We start from the raw sequence: 10,776 nt of genomic DNA, 5'->3' as shown, positions 1-10,776 counted from the left end.
GCTTGTGTGACCCCAATACACCCACACACCCACTGTAACACACACAAACCCCCCCCCCCCCCACACACACACAGTGTAACACCCCCCCCACACACACACCCAGTGTAACACCCACACACACAGTGTAACACACACACACACCCCCCCCCCCCCACACACACACACACACACAGTGTAACACCCCCCACACACACACCCAGTATAACACCCCCCACACACACACCCAGTGTAACACCCCCCACACACACACCCAGTGTAACACCCCCCACACACACACCCAGTATAACACCCCCCACACACACACCCAGTATAACACCCCCCACACACACACCCAGTGTAACACCCCCCACACACACACCCAGTATAACACCCCCCACACACACACCCAGTGTAACACCCCCCACACACACACCCAGTATAACACACACACCCAGTGTAACACACACAGTGTAACACCCCCCACACACACCCAGTGTAACACACACACACACAGTCTAACACACACACACCCAGTGTAACACACAGTGTAACACCCCCCACACACACACACCCAGTGTAACACACACACACCCACTGTAACACCCACACACCCAGTGTAACACCCACACACACAGTGTAACACACACACACACAGTGTAACACACACAGTGTAACACCCCCCCACACACACACCCAGTGTAACACACACACACACCCAGTGTAACACACACAGTGTAACACCCCCCACACACACACCCAATGTAACACACACACACACACACACAGTCTAACACACACACACCCAGTGTAACACACCCAGTGTAACACCCCCCCACACACACACACACACACACAGTGTAACACACACACACACACACACACACACACACACACAGTGTAACACCCACTGTAACACCCATTGTAACACCCACACACCCAGTATAACACACACACACCCAGTGTAACACACACACACCCACTGTAACACCCACACACCCAGTGTAACACACAGTATAAATCACATACCCAGTGTAACACACACACACCCAGTGTAACACACACACACACACAGTGTAACACACACACACCCAGTGTAACACACACAGTGTAACACCCCCCCACACACACAGTGTAACACACACACACACACACAGTGTAACACCCACTGTAACACCCACTGTAACACCAACACACCCAGTGTAACACACACACACCCACTGTAACACCCACACACCCAGTGTAACACACAGACACACAGTATAAATCACATACCCAGTGTAACACACACACACCCAGTGTAACACACACACACACACAGTGTAACACACACACACCCAGTGTAACACACACAGTGTAACACCCCCCCCCCACACACACACACAGTGTAACACACACACACAGTGTAACACCCACTGTAACACCAACACACCCAGTGTAACACACACACACACCCACTGTAACACCCACACACCCAGTGTAACACACAGACACAGTATAAATCACATACCCAGTGTAACACACACACACCCAGTGTAACACACACACACCCAGTCTAACACACACACACCCAGTGTAACACACACAGTGTAACACCCCCCCCACACACACACACAGTGTAACACACACACACACACACAGTGTAACACCCACACACCCAGTGTAACACACACACACCCAGTGTAACACCCACACACCCACTGTAACACCCACACACCCAGTGTAACACAAAGACACACAGTATAAATCACATACCCAGTGTAACACACACACACCCAGTGTAACACACACACACCCAGTGTAACACCCCCCCACACACACACAGTGTAACACACACACACAGTGTAACACCCACTGTAACACCCACACACCCAGTGTAACACACACACACCCAGTGTAACACACACACACCCAGTGTAACACCCCCCCACACACACACAGTGTAACACACACACACAGTGTAACACCCACTGTAACACCCACACACCCAGTGTAACACACACACACCCAGTGTAACACACACACACCCACTGTAACACCCACACACCCAGTGTAACACACAGACACACAGTATAAATCACATACCCAGTGTAACACACACACACCCAGTGTAACACACACACACCCAGTGTAACACACACAGTGTAACACCCCCCCCACACACACAGTGTAACACACACACACACACACACACAGTGTAACACCCACTGTAACACCCACACACCCAGTGTAACACACACCCAGTGTAACACACACCCAGTGTAACACACACACACCCACTGTAACACCCACACACCCAGTGTAACACACAGACACACAGTATAAATCACATACCCAGTGTAACACACACACACACCCAGTGTAACACACACACACCCAGTGTAACACACACAGTGTAACACCCCCCCACACACACACAGTGTAACACACACACACACACACACACACACAGTGTAACACCCACTGTAACACCCACACACCCAGTGTAACACACACACACCCAGTGTAACACACACACACCCAGTGTAACACACACACACACACTGTAACACCCACACACCCAGTGTAACACACAGACACACAGTATAAATCACATACCCAGTGTAACACACACACACCCAGTGTAACACACACACACCCAGTGTAACACACACAGTGTAACACCCCCCCCACACACACACAGTGTAACACACACACACACACACACACAGTGTAACACCCACACACACACACAAAGTGTAACACACACACACCCAGTGTAACACACACAGTGTAACACCCCCCCCACACACACACCCAGTGTAACACACACACAGTCTAACACACACACACCCAGTGTAACACACACAGTGTAACACCCCCCCCACACACACACACAGTGTAACACACACACACACACACAGTGTAACACCCACTGTAACACCCACACACCCAGTGTAACACACACACACCCAGTGTAACACACACACACCCACTGTAACACCCACACACCCAGTGTAACACACAGACACACAGTAGAAATCACATACCCAGTGTAACACACACACACCCAGTGTAACACACACACACACAGTGTAACACACACACACCCAGTGTAACACACACAGTGTAACCCCCCCCCCCACACACACAGTGTAACACACACACACACACACACAGTGTAACACCCACTGTAACACCCACTGTAACACCAACACACCCAGTGTAACACACACACACCCAGTGTAACACACACACACCCACTGTAACACCCACACACCCAGTGTAACACACAGACACACAGTATAAATCACATACCCAGTGTAACACACACACACCCAGTGTAACACACACACACCCAGTCTAACACACACCCAGTGTAACACACACAGTGTAACACCCCCCCCACACACACACACAGTGTAACACACACACACACACACACACAGTGTAACACCCACTGTAACACCCACACACCCAGTGTAACACACACACACACACCCAGTGTAACACCCACACACCCACTGTAACACCCACACACCCAGTGTAACACACAGACACACAGTATAAATCACATACCCAGTGTAACACACACACACACCCAGTGTAACACACACACACCCAGTGTAACACACACAGTGTAACCCCCCCAACACACACAGTGTGTAACACACACACACACACAGTGTAACACCCACTGTAACACCCACACACCCAGTGTAACACACACACACCCAGTGTAACACACACACACCCACTGTAACACCCACACACCCAGTGTAACACACAGACACACAGTATAAATCACATACCCAGTGTAACACACACACACCCAGTGTAACACACACACACCCAGTGTAACACACACAGTGTAACACACACACACACACAGTGTAACACACACACACACACCCAGTGTAACACACACACACACTGTAACACCCACACACCCAGTGTAACACACACACACACACACTGTAACACCCACACACACTGTAACACCCACACACCCATTGTAACACCCACACACACACCCAGTGTAACACACACACACCCAGTGTAACACACACACAGTGTAACACACACACACACACACACCCAGTGTAACACACACACACACACACCCAGACACACACACACACCCAGTGTAACACACACACACACACACAGTGTAACACACACACACACACACACACACACAGACACACACAGTGTGTTGTAGAATTATTAGGCCTCATATAAAAATTGTCTTTAGGCCTCATAAAAATTGTCTTTAAAGAATGCTGTGTCAGGAGGAAGTGTGCGTCAGTGGAACAATGAGTTTCTGTTTAATGAAACATTGTTACAACTGAGCTACATTTTGGTCCTAATAAAATATGTGTCAGCTGAATCATAAAATGTATGTTTACTAAAAGAACCTTGAAAAACTAACTTTGAAACTAATAATGCAAACTACTCAAAATTGCTGCCAAAGCCCCCCTCCCATCAAGGGACACCTCGTGCTAACGGGATGACACTTACACCTTGTGTCCACTCTCGTGACAAGGATGTCACCACCTCTTGATGGGAGGGCATTTAACTAACCACTTAACACCTAAACCAATTAATGAATAAATCAATGTTATCTCTGCCAATGCTTATGATGTAATTGTGCTTTATAAGGGTCTGCGCACCCACTTTTTAACAGATGCCATTAAATTTTCTCGAAGTTCTTTCATTTAACCTGAACCACGTGTCTCAGTGTGAATTTATTTCAGCGTGCACGCAACTTTATTATTTTTAATTTGGACAGGAACAGATAGTCATTCAAACTTATTGGTTTGCATAAAATAATCTACTACAAGTGTAACACCCACACCCACACCCAGTGTAACACACACACACCGACACAGACACACACACACCCAGTGTAACACCCACACACCCACACAGACACAGACACACACACACAGTTTTACACACACCCAGTGTAACACACACACATACCCAGTGTAACACACACACACCCAGTGTAACACCCACACACACAGTGTAACACCCACACACACCCACACAGACACACACACACCCAGTGTAACACCCACACACACACCCACACACACAGTGTAACACCCACACACACACACAGTGTAACACCCACACATACACACACACACACCCAGTGTAACACACACACACTGTAACACCCACACACCCAGTGTAACACACACACACACACTGTAACACCCACACACCCAGTGTAACACACCCACACCCAGTGTAACACCCACACAGACACACACACACCCAGTGTAACACACACACACTGTAACACCCACACAGACACACACACCCAGTGTAACACCCACACACCCAGTGTAACACACACAGTATAAATCACACACCCAGTGTAACACCCACACAAACACACACACACCCAGTGTAACACACACCTACTGTAACACACACACACACACACACCCAGTGTAACACCCACAGACACAGTGTAACACCCACACACCCAGTGTAACACACACAGACACACACACACACACACACAGTGTAACACACACACACTGTAACACCCACTGTAACACCCACACACCCAGTGTAACACACAGACACACACAGTATAAATCACATACCCAGTGTAACACACACACACACCCAGTGTAACACACACACACAGTGTAACACCCACACACACCCAGTGTAACACCCACACAGACACACACACACACAGTGTAACAGACACACACACACACACTGTAACACCCACACAGACACACACACCCAGTGTAACACACACACACACACTGTAACACACACACACACACACACCCAGTGTAACACACACAGTATAAATCACACACCCAGTGTAACACCCACACAAACACACACACACCCAGTGTAACACACACACACACACACTGTAACACCCACACACCTACTGTAACACACACACACAGACTGTGGCAAAACCGACCTCGCCACGTGTCCTTGGAGGGGGCTGCTTGCCCGCCTCTTGCCTTTGGACTATGGCCCTGTGAGATTGGGCCCTTTTACAAAATGTATTCGGCCCTAACAGAGTGCATGTCACTCATTCTGGCCCTTTAAGCACAGTGGGGCCATTCGGTACTTGCTGTGTTTAAGGAAGATAGCTATGCCATGGAGCCTATTCATATAATGAAAGACTATGGGAAAGACTTTGGCTCCATGGCAATTAAACTGTATTTGTGTGGTCTGCGTGCCATTCACCTAATGTGCACGCAGACCTGAGCTATCTGGGGATATGTTACATGTCTGTGTTTAATGTATAAAAAGTAACTTTATATATTTTAAAACATAATCCTGTATTTAGGTCCCCACATGTGTAATGGAGTTTTGTCTTTGACCTGGGAGATAATTGGATTACTTCTCCAATTATCTCCAGGGCAGAAGGGAGGAAGCCAGGATGCATTGTGGGGGTGTTTTACTTTTACTGTTTGAGCCAGATTAAAATACTGCCAGCCAGGGGGAACAAAATATACTTTTACTAACTTTTGAACCCCTGGTCTGATTCATTCCATTTTTTAATATGTTGTTCCCCTGAATGGATTGATTGTGGATATGTATTTTTTTATGTGAATGTGATGTATGGTTTTAAAGTTACAGAGTATGTGTGGAAACTGTATTTTTACTGTATGTAATAAATTATGTTAACTGCTTATCTGAGGGGAGGGGATGTGTGGGTTGTTCTATTACTTGATTGGTTGTTTTATGCCTCCCCCTGGGTGTGTCCTGTATGTGCACAACTGTAATAAAAAGCAGGCTGGGTGTTCCAGACCTCAGATTCTGCTTGACCCTCAAACCGATGTGTCGTCTTGTTTTTGGGGGAATTGGATTGTATGCTGACTGCCAGGAGTGTAAGTGGATTGTATGCTTTTCCTGTTCGGCTGATTCCAGGGTTCGTGTGTTTCCAGAATTCGTACAGTTTGCAGTTCGGGAGATTGGTGATTGCTGTGGCTGCTGGTCTATGGAAAAGGGGGATATCGCCTAAACTGGGTTTTATCCTCTTGTAAGTGAAACGGTCCGTTACAGGGTTAACCGAACTAATAATGCAAACTACTCAAAATTGCTGCCAAAGCCCCCCTCCCATCAAGGGACACCTCATGCTAACGGGATGACACTTACACCTTGTGTCCACTCTCGTGACAAGGATGTCACCACCTCTTGATGGGAGGGCATTTAACTAACCACTTAACACCTAAACCAATTATTAATGCATAAATCAATGTTATCTCTGCCAATGCTTATGATGTAATTGTGCTTTATAAGGGTCTGCGCACCCACTTTTTAACAGATGCCATTACATTTTCTCGAAGTTCTTTCATTTAACCTGAACCACGTGTCTCAGTGTGAATTTATTTCAGCGTGCACGCAACTTTATTATTTTTAATTTGGACAGGAACAGATAGTCATTCAAACTTATTGGTTTGCATAAAATAATCTACTACAAGTGTAACACACACACCCACACCCAGTGTAACACACACACACCCACACAGACACACACACAGTTTTACACACACCCAGTGTAACACACACACATACCCAGTGTAACACACACACACCCAGTGTAACACCCACACAGACACACACACACACAGTGTAACACCCACACACACACACACCCAGTGTAACACCCACACATACACACACACACACCCAGTGTAACACACACACACTGTAACACCCACACACCCAGTGTAACACACCCACACCCAGTGTAACATCCACACAGACACACACACACCCAGTGTAACACACACACACTGTAACACCCACACAGACACACACACCCAGTGTAACACCCACACACCCAGTGTAACACACACAGACACACACAGTATAAATCACACACCCAGTGTAACACCCACACAAACACACACACACCCAGTGTAACACACACCTACTGTAACACACACACACACACACACCCAGTGTATCACCCACAGACACAGTGTAACACCCACACACCCAGTGTAACACACACAGACACAGTGTAACACACACACCCAGTGTAACACACACACACTGTAACACCCACACACCCACAACTGTAATAAAAAGCAGGCTGGGTGTTCCAGACCTCAGATTCTGCTTGACCCTCAAACCGATGTGTCGTCTTGTTTTTGGGGGAATTGGATTGTATGCTGACTGCCAGGAGTGTAAGCGGATTGTATGCTTTTCCTGTTCGGCTGATTCCAGGGTTCGTGTGTTTCCAGTTCGGGAGTTTCCAGAATTCGTACAGTTTGCAGTTCGGGAGATTGGTGATTGCTGTAGCTGCTGGTCTATGGAAAAGGGGGATATCGCCTAAACTGGGTTTTATCCTCTTGTAAGTGAAACGGTCCGTTACAGGGTTAACCGAATTTTGTGATGCATTTGACGTCATCTTGGTTATCTTTATGATGCCAGTCTATCAAAAAGCTGTCACACTTCAAAGAGGTTTGGTTGGATTCAACCAGACTTGTGTCTGCAATTTTGGCTATACGTTAGATTTCTGACACGTCCTAAACTCTTCTTCACCTCTCTATACAATAGAACTTTGTAAGATTCCGTTAGTTTTTAAAAAGTAAAGTTAATTACTTAGTGTTATCTGTCATTGGTAATCCTGTGTCTGGTTTTCTTGTGTGAAACTGTGTGTAGCACATAGTAATGTTACACGTGATCTATACATGTCTATAACACATATTCCACTAAATAATATGAAATTTCTTCATTGATATTATATCCATGATATAATCCATGATATAATTATAGTTTGTTATATGTGGATAGTGTGTGTGTGTGTATATATGTGTGTGTGTGTATATATATATATATATATATATATATATATATAATTTGTCTCTGGGTTGTGTTAAACCCCTATTGCTGCAGATATCATGTCTTATCTCTGCCAATGTTTACATTACTCGCATTCCTTAGTTCAGACTTGAGTGACTAGAGTACAGATGGAAAAAAAAATGTGTCCGTCTTTGCATTGTGGTACAAAATGGAGTCACTGCTGTTCTGAAGGTGACTTACAGTATACACTTTAATTTCTGTCCTACAAAATGTCTGCTACCGTAAATATACTGATAAAATCACACACCCACACCGTGTTAATCACACATCCCGTGTAAATCACACACACACACACACACACAGTGTAACTGCCATCTTACTGGAGGAATTGGAGGGGCTTGTGCAGTCACGTGACATTGTACTGTGTGACACCTCTGTACAGACCACATACAACACAATTGTAACGGATCACATGGCACCCCGACTGGGTACCTCCGTTGAATGCTCCTAGCGTTTCCCGAGGACTCCAAGCACTGCAGCAGACACCATAACCACTGTAGACTCCTCCAGAGAGCAAAACAGGAACCAGCTCTTACAAGAGCTTAGCAGTGATTTAGCAAGGGTGTATGGCAAGCATAGCAATCCCTTGTAGCAGATTCCCCCAATAAGAGACGGCACTCCAAATTGAGGGTAAAGTAGAACTCAGGTTTAATGACACACACTCTGCTTTTATGCGATTCTCCCCTGCAAGAGAGACGCCCACATACAATTATGCATTACCCAATCACACAATGGTTACAACCCACAGATTCCCTCCCCTTATCCTGAGAGGTAACCCAATTATACGTACAATTTAAACATACTTTTTACCCAACTTTCATAACTCTAAAACCATACATCCAATATTAATAACAGTTACATATTATTAATCAGCACATTCCAAATACAAACATACCCCAAAATCATACGAATCCGTTCAGCCATTCAGGAGATAGATATAAGTCACTTTTGACCGACCGCAGGTACATTTTCATGCCCAAAACAGTTCCATGGATTTGGGCTGTGCGGTCGGTCTATTTTACACCGAGAACACGATTAAGTCCCATTCGAACGAGTGTTTGAATCTTCGAACGGGACTTAGTCTCCAGCTGCGGTGTCGAAGAAGGTACGGGTCAACGGTGTTCGTGCAATTGGGTAGCTGCAAACAGTTCCATAGATTTGGCTGCACACACCGCTGACCGTGTTCGAATAAGTTAAAATGGCCACTTCGACGACTTCGGCACTTCGACTGCATTCGAAGTGCCAGTTTATAAGTTGTAATACTGCTCCCAAGTATTTAAAGGGCCAGGAACAGCATACAAAAATCCATTGTGCCCAAATACACTTCTTAAAGGGTTAATACACCCCAGGGCCATAGTCGCAGGGCAGGAGGCTAGCCACCAGGCTTCTCCAGTTCACAGTGGCGAGGTTGGTTCCGCCACAACAATGTAACACACCTACACACCCCATGTAACACACACACACTGTGTCAAACACAGCTCTGTAGCGATCCCACTGAAGTCGTCGGGTAACATTACCTGAACAGCTGTTTTCCATACTAACACACACACACAGCTCTGTAATGATCACACTGGAGTCGTTGGGCAACATTACCCGAGCAGCTGTTTTCCATACTAATCAGTGTCTGGATGCCAATGACAAACACTTTGAGCACCTCTAGTAATTGTAGAGGTCAAAGGTAACTTGTATCATCTCTTCATATCTGCATGAATTTAGTATTAAAATATTTATACAGGATTTTCTTTTGCTGAAGTATGTATAAATTTTGCGCTCTACCCACCACTGCAAGCCATGGTATGCCCTCCCGGGGTAAATCTCTACCCGCCAACGCAAGTCATGGTATGCCCTCCCGGGGTAAATCTCCATGGTGTAGCAGAATGGACGCTTGCTAGACACTTTATATTACGCTTTTTCAACTGTCGGTACCCCCCTGTTGCAGAAACTTCATACAAA

The sequence above is a fragment of the Pelobates fuscus genome, chromosome 9 (assembly GCF_036172605.1).
Source record: "Pelobates fuscus isolate aPelFus1 chromosome 9, aPelFus1.pri, whole genome shotgun sequence".
Classification (NCBI taxonomy): domain Eukaryota; kingdom Metazoa; phylum Chordata; class Amphibia; order Anura; family Pelobatidae; genus Pelobates; species Pelobates fuscus.
Note: the sequence above shows the minus strand (reverse complement) of the source record.